At 33.4% G+C, this 14,551-nt stretch overlaps 1 long non-coding RNA gene across 1 annotated transcript; it reads right to left on the bottom strand.

The window, feature by feature from the left end:
• Positions 1-11,805: 11,805 nt before the first annotated feature.
• On the bottom strand, positions 11,806-13,374 carry LOC105779249 (uncharacterized). The gene is made up of 3 exons (XR_001128930.2): positions 13,127-13,374; positions 12,914-13,023; positions 11,806-12,019 (listed from the first exon to the last, which is right to left on the bottom strand). It is a non-coding gene; the product is annotated as an uncharacterized LOC105779249 (long non-coding RNA).
• Positions 13,375-14,551: the final 1,177 nt, after the last annotated feature.

Genomic DNA, 14,551 nt, shown 5'->3' with positions numbered 1-14,551 from the left:
AAAGGTTTAGTCAATCTTCAGAGGATACTATCAAAGCTGCAAATTTGTGGTTAAAAGGTAAGCGTTTTTTCTTTTCGAAATACTGTATCTTGATTTAGGGTTTTGGTTCAGTGTAATTTGGGAATTTGAGGTTTAGATTCCAAGTTCAATCACCAAGCTATTGGTAGTTTGTTTGGGAATTTGGGGAATTTGGGGATTTCTGCATGTCTAGGGTTTGGGGATTTCTGCGTGTTTCTCCCTTCATTTTGTTTATTTCGTTGTTCTTTTTCTTTAAATTTTTAGTTATGTTCTGTTGACAATAACATTGTTGTGCTTTATGTTTTATTGGTATTTTATTTATTTAATGATTTATTTTGATTATAAATGTCAGTTATTTGGTTAGGATTTTGTTAGAAAAGAAAAAATAAAACCGGTTTTAATCTATGCTACTTGGATTCCAGTGTAAGGATCGAATGCTTGAGTATTTTAAACTAAAATCCCATTCTCATATACCAAAATAGCTTAGAACAGAACTAGATGCAAATGAAAACAGAAAATTCAATTTGCTGAATAAATGTTGCAGAGAATTGACTAACCGCTTTACTAAATCAAACAAGCTGAAGCAGATGAGTTAAAGTTCACTATTTCTCGCCAATTTAGTCTTCAATGCCTGCAAAAATTGATTACAAAATATATAAGACTCATTTCTGTTATCATGTTGTTCATGAGGTCAATCAGATATATAAAAAAATAAAGCTATGAAATTTATAAATGTTTAAAATGCGTTTCACACCTGTGGTTTGAGTGCGGAGAAATCGATACCAATTTTTGCTGCTTAAATTTCAATACCTCGGGATGACTGTTTTATAATCAATTTGAACAAAAGGGATCTAGTTTGATTTCTAGTCTGCTTTATGAGATTTTCGAATGAATATGCAAATAGATGTTGCTTTTCTACCTTGTTTTGTGATAGCAACATATATTATTTAATAGTAGATTTTATTCATATTTAGTTAAATGTAACTAATTATATCTTGTGGGTTATGAGACTCAATGCTGCAATTTGCGAAATTGTGATCAGAGATTAGTCAGTAGACAATGACTTAGCTCTTGTCAAATGTTCATAATTTGTAAAAGAATGGTTGGTTAGTACTGCTTAATTGAGGCTACTGTCAAATGTTCTTTGATCTGAATTTGATATTAGATATTTCATCTAAATCAAAGTTGTTAAATATTTGATATTAATATTTGGTATGAATAATTAAGTGAATTTGATATGGAAATATTTCATACGGTAATTCTGAAGAAATAGAGTCTTGTTCTGCATTGGTCTTTATGTATTGTTCTGATTGTTGTGATAATTAAAATTCAAATTTAGATTTGTATCTTAATTTAGTTAAATATTCTTTTGTTTCCTTCTGTTATTTTTTTCTGTTTTGTTGGTACTAATTTACTTGTGTGTGTGTGTTTTTTTTGCAGAAGTTTGCTTCGAAGTTGAGGAAATTTGATGTATTTATTTCTATGTTTCCCTAGATAGTTTTCTTAAAAGAAACACCTCCAAATGTTTAAATTTTTTATTTTGGTTATATTTCAGCTTTATCGTTTAATTGAGTTGGTTTTTTTTAGTTTTAAAACGGAGTTTTAATTAAGATTTTTGGTTTTAAAGCTGTGGGTATCAGTTTTAATTATCATCTTTGCTTTATATGTTGCTAGCTCAATTTAATTTACGTGTAACTTTGCCGCTTATTACAAGTTATGCTAGTTTTAAATTATGCTTGTTATTTTTGTACGTATCATTTACCCAAGAAAAAAATTACATAAATTATTAAATTTCAGATTATGATTCTTAAATCACTTTTTATATTTGAGTAATTGAATAAATTATGGGCAATTAGTTTATTCGGTTTAATGTGAATAAATTATCGATTTTAGATTTTATGTCAATGAATAAATTATCGACGTTATATGTGATTAATTGATTGAATGTTAATATTTAATAATCTATGATTATTCAATAAATTGATCGATTAATTTATTGACTGTCGATGAATTGTCAATGAATGTCAATGAATTATTAATATATATATATATATATATTTAAAATTTATAACTTACATTACTTAAATATATTAATTACTAAAATTTACTTAAATATATTACTTAAATACATTACTTACTAGAATTGGATTAAATATATTACTTAAATACATGACTTACTAAAATTAAAGTATATATTACATTACTTACTAAAATATATTACATTACTTAAATATATTACTTACAAAAATTTATAACTTACACTACTTAAATATATTACATTACTTAAACTTTATATATCTATTTGAGTATATATATATATATATATTAAAAATTTAGCTATATGGTATGGATATATAACCTATATTTCAATTTTATTGTCAATAAATTTTATAATTTTAAAATAATTGTAAATGTTATTTTAAATCTTAAAACCTATATTTTAATATATCACTCAATATATGGTATGGATATATAACCTATATTTCAATTTTATTGTCAATAAATTTTATAATTTTAAAATAATTGTAAATGTTATTTTTAAATATTAAAACCTATATTTTAATATATCACCCTATATATGGTATGGATATAGAACCTATATTTCAATTTTATTAGAAATGAATTTTATAATTTTAAAAATAATTGTAAATGTTATTTTTAAATATTAAAACCTATATTTTAATATATCACCCCATATATGGTATGGATATATATCCTACGTTTCAATTTTAATAACTTACATAATACACAACTTACATAACTTAAATAGAAACACATAATACATAACTTTGATAACTAACATAATACACAACTTACATAATACATTACTTACTTAACATACATAGCCTACATAACTTACATAATTTACATGTTACATAACTTAAATAACTTACATAATACATAACTTTGATAACTAACATTATACACAACTTACATAATTGTCATGTTACATAACTTAAATAACTTACATAAAACATAACTTTGATAACTAACATTATTCACAACTTACATGATTTACATGTTACATAACTTAAATAACTTACATAATACATAACTTTGATAACTAACATTATACACAACTTACATAATACACAACTTACATAGCTTACACAATACATAACTTACCCGTGCAATTTATTGTCAAGATTAGGCTTCAAGAAATAAGAAATAGACCTGTCTTGGATGAATTTGTCAAGGGTAAGCGACGGTTATCGAAATGGAGTACAAACTTTTCTAAATTTTGCATTTCAATATGCAAGCCAAGAGAACATGATTCTTTGCCCGTGTAAGAAGTGTGTCAACATAAACTGGCATTATCGTGAAGTTGTATACGAGCATCTAATTGTTGATGGGTTTGTTTGTGGTTATAAACAATGGTTTTTTCATGGAGAATGCCCGCCTAGTACTTCATCTTCAAGGATGGATGTATCTTATGATAGTACTGCTTACCATCAGTCTGTTAGAGGGGATGACATTGAAGGGATGTTGCGGGAAGCATTTAATATTCACAGTCATCGTTTATAGTCATTCCCACCCGACTTTGTGCCATCTGATGATTGTAATCTCGGTGGAAATGCTTTTACCGAACCCGGAAGAAGTGTACATCATGAAGAGCCGAATGGAGAAGCGGCAAAGTTCTACGCGCTACTTAATGAGATGAACGAAGAACTATATGAGGGATCGAAATTTTCAAAAATGTCTTTCTGCATTCGTCTTTTCCAGTTAAAATGTTTGGGAGGGTGGACCGGGAACTCATTGACAATGCTGTTAGAGTTTTTGAGAGAAATGTTTCTGTTTGCAAAAATCCTTCAGTCATGCAAAGATATGAAGAAAATGATAAAAGACTTAGGTCTTGGGTACAACAAAATCCATAGTTGCCCGAATGATTGCATGTTGTACTGGAGCGATCGGAGAAACCAACAGTGCTGTCATGTATGCGGTGAATCCCGTTGGATGAATAGAAACACAGAAGATGGGAACAGCGATGAAAATGATGCACAGCCAAGAAAGAAGCCGGTCAAGATTTTGCGGTATTTTTCGCTGATACCAAGGCTTCAAAGGCTTTTCATGTCGTCGAAGACAGCGGAGTCAATGACGTGGCACCATGAAGGACGAACCGATGATGGACTATTAAGGCATCTGGTAGATTCTTTAGCTTGAAAATCATTTGACAATAAATTTTCAAGCTTTGCAAGCGATCCCAGGAATGTGAGGCTTGACCTAACATCTGATGGATTTAATCCTTACAAGATCATGAGTACTGCATACAGTACTTGGCCAGTAGTGCTTGTTCCTTACAATCGCCTCCGTGGATTTGCATGAAGCAATCTTCCTTATCTTATCTATGATTATCCACGGAGAAAGGGCCCGGAATGATATCGACATTTATTTACAGCCACTTATTGAAGAGTTAAAATAATTATGGGCTGGTGTCGAGACATACGATGTGTTGAGAAAGGAGAACTTTAATTTACGTGCAGCTTTGATGTGGACCATTAATGACTTCCCCGCTTATGCCAATTTATCCGGTTGGAGTACCAAGGGTCGTTATGCGTGCCCTTATTGTGCTGCACAAACATGTTCGCAATGGTTATACAATGGGAAGAAGTTCTCTTACATGGGGCATTGTCGGTGGTTACCGGAAAATCATAGATTTAGATCTCAGAGTTCGGTATTTGACGGTACTGAAGAGTTCAGAGAAGCTCCTTCGCAGACAAGTGGATCTGAAATATTGTTAATGTTGGAAGATATGAATTTCAGATATGGGAAGATGAATCAACCGGCAAACACGCAAAGAAATAGAAGATCAAATGATGAAGCTGATGATAATTCCGATGAAGAGGATGATCCTAATGAGGTGGACTTGTGGAAAAAAAGAAGTATTTTTTTGAGTTGTCTTATTGGGAGCACCACCTTTTACGACACAATCTTGATGTTATGCATATTGAGAAAAATGTCTGCGAGAACATTGTCTGTACAATTTTGAATGTAGACGGAAAATCAAAAGACAATCTTTAGAGTCGACTTGATTTAGTTCAGATGGGAATTCGACCTGATCTTCATCCGAATCCACTTCCGAATGGTAAATATCGGTTGCCGCCTTCTATTTTCTCAATGTCGAAGACAGAGAAAGAAGTGTTCTGCATGGTGTTGAAGGATATAAAGGTTCCAGATGCGTATGCATCTAAAATCACATGACTATCACATCTTGATGCAAGATTTACTGCCAGTTGCTCTACGATGTTGTATTTCGAAGAAGGTGACGTCTTGTATAATTGAACTATCCAATATAATGAAAGTCATTTGTGGCAAAGTTTTGGATGTTCAAGAACTTCAGAAGGTACAGGATCGAGCCGCTTTAACTTTATGCAACATGGAGAAAATCTTCTCACCTTCTTCACTATTATGGTTCACTTGATAATCCATCTCCCGCATGAAGCAATTCTTGGCGGACCCGTTTTCTATCGATGGATGTATCCCATAGAAAGGTGTTAATTACAATTTTTAAAATTTTCCTTCATTCACCTATATGCCTTTAGTTACAACTTTTGATAATGTTGTATACCGTGTTTAGGCTCCTATCCAAATTAAAGTCTTATTGTCGCAACAAGCGTTATCCAGAAGGATCGATTGCTAAAGGCTACTTGGCAGAGGAATGTATGACCTTCTGTTCAAGATATTTGGAAGATGTTGAAACAAGGTTGAACAGACCAAATAGAAATGCTGGACTCACGGATCATAACTTTGCCGATAATTATTTGTTCCAAAGTTTTGGAGAACCAATCGGTAAAGTTGAAATTGCAGAATTAGATGATTTATCGTGGGTTCAAGCACATCGATATGTTCTGTTTCACCACGAATCAATGGAACCTTTACGCAAGTAAGTTCTAGAAATTTGATAAATATTCATCATACAAAAATTGTTTATAGTCTAACAAACTGAACATATTTTTAACATAGTGAGTACAAACAAATATTGAGATCTCGTTTGCGCTCCCGAAGAACACAACATCGAGATATCAATAAGTTGTTTACAGAATCTTTTCATGAATGGTTAAGCCAAACGGTATGTAATTGGAGCTTTCACCGACAAATAATAATATTTACTCAAAACATTTTTAATTACTCAGTTTACTTTCCATTCAATAGGTTTGGAGTGGGAAGAACGTCACCGACGAAGTTAAATGGCTTTCCCAAGGTCCAAATCGGGTGGTTAAAAGATATAGTGCGTTCCTCATAAACGGATTCAGATTTCATACAAAATATCGCGAGAGATTGAGGAGAACGCAAAATTGTGGAATAGTGGTTAATTCTTCAATTACAAGTTATACTAGTGCTAGGGACAATAATCCTGTATAGGGAAATGTGGAATATTTTGGACTTCTTACTGACATAATTGAGTTGGATTACTACGGCAAATGGAAAGTTGTCTTATTTCGAGGTGATTGGGCCGATGTTAATACTGCACGTGGAATCAAGCAAGATCAATTTGGTTTCACAATGGTAAACTTCGCTCGATTGATTCACACAGGACAACAATTGATTGATGAGCCGTATGTATTTTCTTCTTAAGTCAAACAAGTTTTTTACCCAAAAGACCCAACTGATGAGGGTTGGTACGTTGTACTCTGTAACATCGCTAGAGACTTGTTTGACATGGGCAGTGGAAGTAGAGATGACATTGACGACAGAACACAAACTTTGTCATTTCCAGAACAGAACTTAAACGAAAACATCCCTATTACTAGTACACAATTTCAATGGGTCCGCCAGGATACGGATGAAGAGATTTATGAATTATAATGTAGTAAGCTTTTACGATTATCTAATTACATCCACGAATGATGATATTTCAACTATTTTATATGTGATATTATTATTGTAATTGTATACTAAGTTTTCAACTAATTTATTTGTATTGCAGATAAAATGCCTAGAAGAAAAGTGCGATCGCACCGCATTGTTCAAGGTACTCCAAACTCGGCAAAAAGAAACAGCACTGAACAACAGACTGCTATTGGATCTTCGAATATTCCGGTTACACCTGAGGAACCTATAGAAGTTCAAAGTAATTTAACATTTAATTTACATGTGTGTTGACTTCTTGTTTGTTTTTTTAAAATTTCGTATATTACAATACTTTTATTTTTCAGATGAAACTGTGGGAGCGCGGAGAGGTCGCGACGATCTGATCGAAAGCGATTTATACGACCTAGATCCAATGAGCGTGTCCAATTATCCAGTAATAGCTTTGGTCAGCCTGTTGGATCAGAAGCTCGCCTTTTAGCAGGATACATGGGCATTCTAGCACGGAATGCAAATATGTTGCCAATTAACTTCGAGTCTTGGCATAAAGTGCCCGAGAGTAACAAGAACCAAGCTCTCGATAACATTAAGGTAACAAAACATGTATGTCATTTATAATACTTGGGTTTAAGTTTCGTTTACATTTACTTTATTAACTTGTGTTTTTTGTAGGCGAGATTTGATCTAGATGTCTCCGATGCTTATGTAAAGAAGGCATTGGGAAAAAGATGGAGAGACCATAAGAGCACTTTAAAGAAAGACTATTTTAAGACAAAAACAACACTCGACGAGAGATTACAAAATGTCCCGCCGGGAATGCTGAGGTACCAGTGGGAAGAGGTCGTTAGATTTTGGACTTCGAAGAAAGGAGAGGTATGTGTAACTTATAAAATTTTGTAATTATTTTAGTGTATAGTATTTCCTAATTAACGTACTAATAATTTCATAATGTAGGATCGTGAAGAAGTTGGAAAAAAGTAGGCGAGAATAAAATTCACTCACACAATTTGGGTCGAAAAGTTTTACGTGTGTAGCTCATGCGAGGTATTTTCAATTTTTAATATTGGCGATATTTATTACCTACTTACATTAATATTTTTACTATTGTATTGTAGGAACTGTCGTCCGGTCAAAAAGTTGGACGCCTTCAACTTTTTGACATTACACATAGGAAGAAAGATGGAAACCCTATGACTCCTGAAGCTGCAGAAATTATGGTACGTTTGCTTAATTAATACAATTTCACTTGTTTTAATTATTTATAGTGTTTATTTTCTAATGATTTATTTCATTTATTGTAATGCAAATATTGTTAAGTTATGTTGCATTGGGTTTTTTAATATATATTGTGTTCCTAACTATTTGATTTATTTTTTAGAAAAAATTAAAGGATAAAAAGGCGGAGTACGAAGCGATCGCTTCTAGTGATAGTTCTGTTCATATTGACGACATTGATAACCGGATTATCACTGAAGTTTTGGGTCCTGAAAGGTATGGTCGGGTTCGATTTCAAGGATCTTTTGTTAACCCATCCCAATATTTTGGATCTAGCTCGTAACAATATATGCCTTCGGGGAGTCGAGCCGAAGCTGAAGTTCAGAGGTTAAGAGACTAGATGGCTCAGATGCAAGTGACAACAATTGAGCAAATTACACAACTTAAAGCGGAGGCAACATCGAGAGAAGTTGAGGTTCAAAAAAGATATGAAGAACTCCAGCTACAACTAAAAGCAGATGCAGCAGCGAGAGAAGCTGAGGTTCAAAGAAAGTATGAAGAACTCCAATGAAGACTTAAAGCGATCTGGCAAGAAGAAGAGAAGCAGAGGCGGCAATGAAAGAAGCACAGTGCAGCAAGGGGAAGCAGAGGCTAAAGCGAGGAAGCAGAGGCTGCGGTGAGGAAGCAGAGCGTCAAAAGTTCGATAAACTCCAGCAGAGACTTGAGTATGATGAAGATGTTTATTGATCATAAATACCGTCTTAGACTATCGTGTAAATATACTTGATTTTAACTTTTAATTATCATTTTAACTTTTAACATTTTGTAAGAATAATACTGAATTTTATTTTATTTATTGATATTTATTATATTATTTGTTTCATATATAGATTTATTACTTTTGGTTTGGTTTAGATATGATTTCTTCTGATTTGTTTTTACAGGAGGGCTGAAAATATAAAAAATTTTATTTTACAAATCTGCCAAATTTAGTGGCGTTTTTTAAAAAAAAACGCCACTAAAGGTGTTAGCCTTTAGTGGCGTTTTTGGTCAAAGCGTCGCTAAAGATAAGGGTCTTTAGCGGCGTTTGTGGAAAAAGCGCCACTAAAGATCATGGTCTTTAGCGGCGTTTGTGGGGAAAGCGCCGCTAAAGATTAGGTTCTTTAGTGGCGTTTGTGGTCGAAGCGCCGCTATAGATCAGGGTCTATTGTGGCGTTTGAGGGGAAAGCGCCGCTAAAGATTAGGTTCTTTCGTGGCGTTTGTGGTCAAAGCGCCGCTATAGATCAGGGTCTATTGCGGCGCTTCTCCCAAAAACGCCGCTAAAGATCAGGGTCTTTAGCGGCGCTTCCACTAAAGCGCCGCTAAAGGTCTTAGTCTTCAGCGGCGTTTGTGCTAGAAGCGCCGCTATAGACCAACACCTTTAGCGGCGTTTTTCAAAGCGCCGCTAAAAGCCTGTTTTGGTGTAGTGAGAGATTGTCATCATTGAGGCTCCAGGGTTTTACAATGTGCCAAAAGAACAAAATAAAATGGGAACTTGGAACCTCTTGAAGAGATTGGAGAATTATCAAGGTTTTCCATGGATGGTCATTGGAGATTTCAACAAAATCATGTTCTCTTTTGAGAAGAGGGGTGGTAGATTAATAAGTGGTAGAAACATGGCCCGATTCTGTGATACATTGGAAGAATGTGATCTTAATGACCTAGGTTTTTTCAAAAAATGGTACATTTGGGAAAGAGGCAAGTTTCTAGAAAATAATATGCGCGAAGGACCCGATAGAGATGTGGCAAATCAAGCATAGTGGGAATCTTTTCCACGGTGCTCTCTAAAACACTTAGGACACTCTATTTCTAATTATTTCCCATTATTGTTTAACCTAGGGATTGAAGATGATAGGATTCACACAGAGTAGAGCTTTCGATTCAATGCAAATTGGATCTTAGAAGAAGAATGTAATCAACGAATAATATCCTTTTGGGAGGGGAATTCGAATAATGTGCCTACAAAACTCCAAAAACTAGAAGAAGCACTAGATGTGGAGATGGGGGGACTCACGACTAGTAAAAAGGAAACGCACTTTTTGACTAAAAGACTAGCTGAATTGAGTTTAATGGATCCAGATGATGAAACACTTACAGAGTTGGAAGAAGTCAAATTGGCTTTAAACTTGGGAGTAATGAGTAAGAGCGAATTGGATCAAATTTGAAGATAGAAATACACCTTTTTTTCATAATTTAGAAAATCAATGAAAAAAAAATAGGGTGAGAAAGCTAAGAGGACCAAATGGGGAGTAGATTGTGACTGAGGAAAAGAAATTAAAGATTGCAACGAATTACTTCAAAGAACTTTTTAGGGCATCAAATACAAGGAATAATGAGAGGACACTAGCAGGGATTACCAATTGTATTAGCGAAAATATGAATAGGGAGTTAATAGAGGAATTTTGAATTGAAGAAATCACAACAGCAGTAAAGAATATGGCACCTTTGAAGGCTTTTGGAGTGGATGGCTACCCCGCTTTGTTTTACAAAAAGTATTGGCATATTGTGGGGGAAGAAATAACGAGTTTCTGCTTGGACATATTAAACAAAAGGAAGGATTTCGGTGATATCAACAGTACAAGTATCATGCTTATTCCAAAAGTCAATCAACCAAACAATATGACACAATTCAGACCAATCAGCTTATGCAACGTGATGTATAAAATTATTTCTAAAGTTGTGGTTACTAGATTCAGATCAGTATTAGACATTTGCATTGATGAAGCACAAACAACCTTTGTTCCAGGGAGATAGATCACTGATAATGCAATAATTGCTTATGAAATACTGCAAACTTTGAAACAAAAGAAAGAATGAATTAGGGAACAGTTTGCGCTAAAGTTGGACATGAGTAAAGCCTATTACAAGGTAAAATGGAGTTTTATCGAAAAGGTAATAAGAAAAATGGGTTTTTTTGAAAAATGGTTGAACTTAGTAATGGATTGTGTTCGGACAGTGGAATACTCAATTTTATTTAATGGGATCTGAGGTGAAAATTTTAAGCCATCAATAGGTTTAAGACAAGGGGATCCCCTTAGACCATATTTATTCTTATTTTATTCAAAAGGATTCTATTCTTTGTTGAAACTAGCAAAAACTGAAGTACGTATCAAAGGAGTTTGACTAATAAGAAATGGTCTAGCCTTAATCCACCTTTTTTTTTACAGACGATAGCATTTTATTCGGAAAGGCTAACTTGGAGGGAGAAAATGCAATAAAAGCAATAATTAATGAGTACAAAGGGGCTAACTTATCAATTTTGATAAATCTATTATTTATTTTAGTAATAACGTGCAGTGCGAAGTCAAATTACAAATTGAAGAATCCCTTAGAGTAAGAATTTTGAACAACCCAGAAAAAATCTCAGTCTTCCAACTATGATTGGCAGACGAAAAAAAGGAGGCCTTTGCAAATTTTAAAGATAAATTTTCAAAGTGAATTGAAAATTGGAGTAATAAATATTTATCATTTAGAGGTAAAAAAGTTTTTATTAAGTCAATTTTACAAGTAATTCCAATTTACACAATGCAGTGCTTTTTTATTACCCATTACTTTATGTTGTGAGCTTGAAAATATTATTAGTAAGTTTTGGTGGAGAAACTCCAAAATGGGGAAAATGATACATTGGTGCGATTGGTGAAGTATGTGCAAACCGAAAGCAAAGAGAGCTTTAGGTTTTAGAGATTTGGCCAAGTTTAATATCGCGTTGCTTGAAAAACAAGGATAGAAGTTAACGATGCAACTGAATTACTTTTTTGCTAGAGTAATAAAAGATAAATACTACCCAAACAATGAATTTTTAAAAGCAAGTTTAGGTTTTCACCCATCTTATACCTGGCGGAGCATATGAAGCGCAAGAAGACTCTTAGAGAAGGGTTTAGGTTGAAGGGTTGTAATGGCAAATCCATCAACGTTTGGAATGAGGCGTGGATTCCAGGACCTGGGCCAAGACGAATCACAGGTCAAACCATCAATATAAACTATACAACAGTTGTTGATTTAATTAACAATGAACAACCTACTTAGAAAATAGAGGTCCTTGGAAAATTTTTTGACGAAGACCTAGTACGTAGAATCATGACCATTCTAGTTGTTGGAATCGATATTAAGGATGCTAGAGTATGGAGAGGTGATAACACAGGTCTGTACTCAGCTAAAAGTGGGTACAAATGGCTAAATAAAGAAGATACAACGATACTGCAAAGGGATATAACCCTTCCCCCAATGGACCTACAGACTCTTTACAATAGACTCTGGAACTTACAACTAGCAAGCAAGGTTAAAATTACATTCTGGAAAATAATAAACAATTACATATCTACATTTAATAATTTACAAGTAAGAAATCTGTCAGTAACGAATATTTGCCAACTCTGTCAAGTAATAGAGGAATCAGTGGCTAAGTTTTCTAGGAATGCATGATTTCAAAAGATATCCTGCAAGAGGTGGGGATTGATACTTCTCCAAGCTCCCAAGGACAACAATGGAAAATCTGGTTAGCATAGATTTTTACCACATGAATTAAGAACAAAGAAAATGCCTAGAAATATCATTCTGGGTGATATGGCAAATAAGAAATAAGGTCCATCATCACGAAGAAAAGTTGAACACATTCGGGGTAATAACATTTATTAAAGCATATCAGGCAGAAAACAATATCATTAATACAAAAAGTTCAACAACTACTAAACAAATCAACAGTATGTAGGTGCTACCAAGAGTAGAGATGATAAAATACAATTTTGGCGCAACATTTTGCAACAATATATTCAAATCAGTGATGGGAATATTTTTTAGGGACTGTGAAAGTCATATATTGGCTGCATGTACTTACCACAACACCTTTGTAGCAAATGACACCACGGGGAAGGTGAAAGCATGTCTTCAAGCAGTTTCGGTAGCTAAGGAGCTAAGTTTTTGAAATCTAATAGTGGAAAGAAATTTCTTGATAGTAATAAAAAATCTGGTCATTAGAATAGGATAAATCGAGTATTGCGGTGATTATTCAAGAAATAAAAGAAAGATGCCAGAGATTCGAAAATGTTACCTGCTCTTTTGCTGGATGAACGACGAACCAAATAGCGCACGTGATGGCGGAGGAAGGGAAGAACTGGCCAGAAACAATGGTATGGATTGAGGAGGCCCCTCAAAGGGCAGACTTAGTGGTTAAAAGAGACAGAAGTTTTTTTAATAGAGTTTGAAATGGGTCGGAAGAAATGAAAAATAGAAGAATCCGACGGTTTCTTTTTTCTATAAGAACTTCCATCGAGGACGCTAAAAGTACAAATCATTCCAAGGTGGAACGATGGTGGTAGATGAGAAAATGGATTATAATGAGGGTAAATCACATATATAGTCACTCAACTATCAAAATTTTCATTTTAGACATCTAAAATAAAAAGTTTACAATTTAAGTAGTTCGGTCATTTTGGTCACTCTCGTTAAAATCACAAATGGCTAAAACAATGGTATAATAACAAATTTATCCCTCAAATTTTATATATTTTATCAATTTAGTCATAATTTAAAAAAAATAACCCTCAAAATTTACAAATAATCTCAATTTAATCCTAATTCTAAAAAATTAAAAATATATAAATACATAAATATTTTCAAAAAAATATATGATAATAAATTTAAAAATATAATTTTAAAAATATAATAATAATTTTAAAATTTTATAAATAAAATAAAATAAAAATCTCTCAAGGCTCAACCCTTTCGTCCACCGTTACACTAGATACTGATTTTGAGATGGGAGGTATGAGTCGTGATGAGAACAGGGATGAAAGAGACTTGGAAGAGGCTGACAATATAACAGATGTGCCCATTTAGGAGCGTCACATGGCAAATATGAGCCTGACACGAGGCGGCTTGCTTTAATTTTTCTAAAAAGGTAGGTTTAACGTTGCTTTTAAAAATTGTTCAGAAAAAGTGCTATTAAAGACAACTTTTGTGATTTAAGAATTAGAGGGTTTTGTATAATAAAAAAATGTATTATTTTGATATATAAAATATTAATTTTAAATACGTAACATTAGTCAGCAGATAAGATTGTAAAAAAGTAACTTTCATTTCACTTTCAGTTTTAATATTAAATTAGAAAAAGCTTTTAGGGGTTTTGAGCCAGGTGCACGTTGCACCCTTTCGGTTGACACGTGCTTCATTACATAGGTTTTGCCGTTTTGGGGGCTACATGGACACGCGAATGTAATTATTTCACATAGAGGGAAAGGATTTTTATAAAAAAGAATTTAATTATAACTTTAATTAAATTTAAATTTAATTATTTTATTTAAAAATATAAATATCATCAAAATAATATTAATAATCATTTAAGAGAAGAAAATGAAAACTTTATCCCAGGGAACCCGCAGCGGAGCTTTTCACCGGCTTTGAGCTTGTATGGAAGGCTTTCAAAGTGGGGTTTTGTGCTGGGAGAAAGGACTATTTATTGGAAAAGAAGGGCCTT

This window comes from Gossypium raimondii, chromosome 4 (assembly GCF_025698545.1).
Source record: "Gossypium raimondii isolate GPD5lz chromosome 4, ASM2569854v1, whole genome shotgun sequence".
Lineage (NCBI taxonomy): Eukaryota > Viridiplantae > Streptophyta > Magnoliopsida > Malvales > Malvaceae > Gossypium > Gossypium raimondii.
Note: the sequence above shows the minus strand (reverse complement) of the source record. Positions and strands in the feature narration are given on the sequence as shown.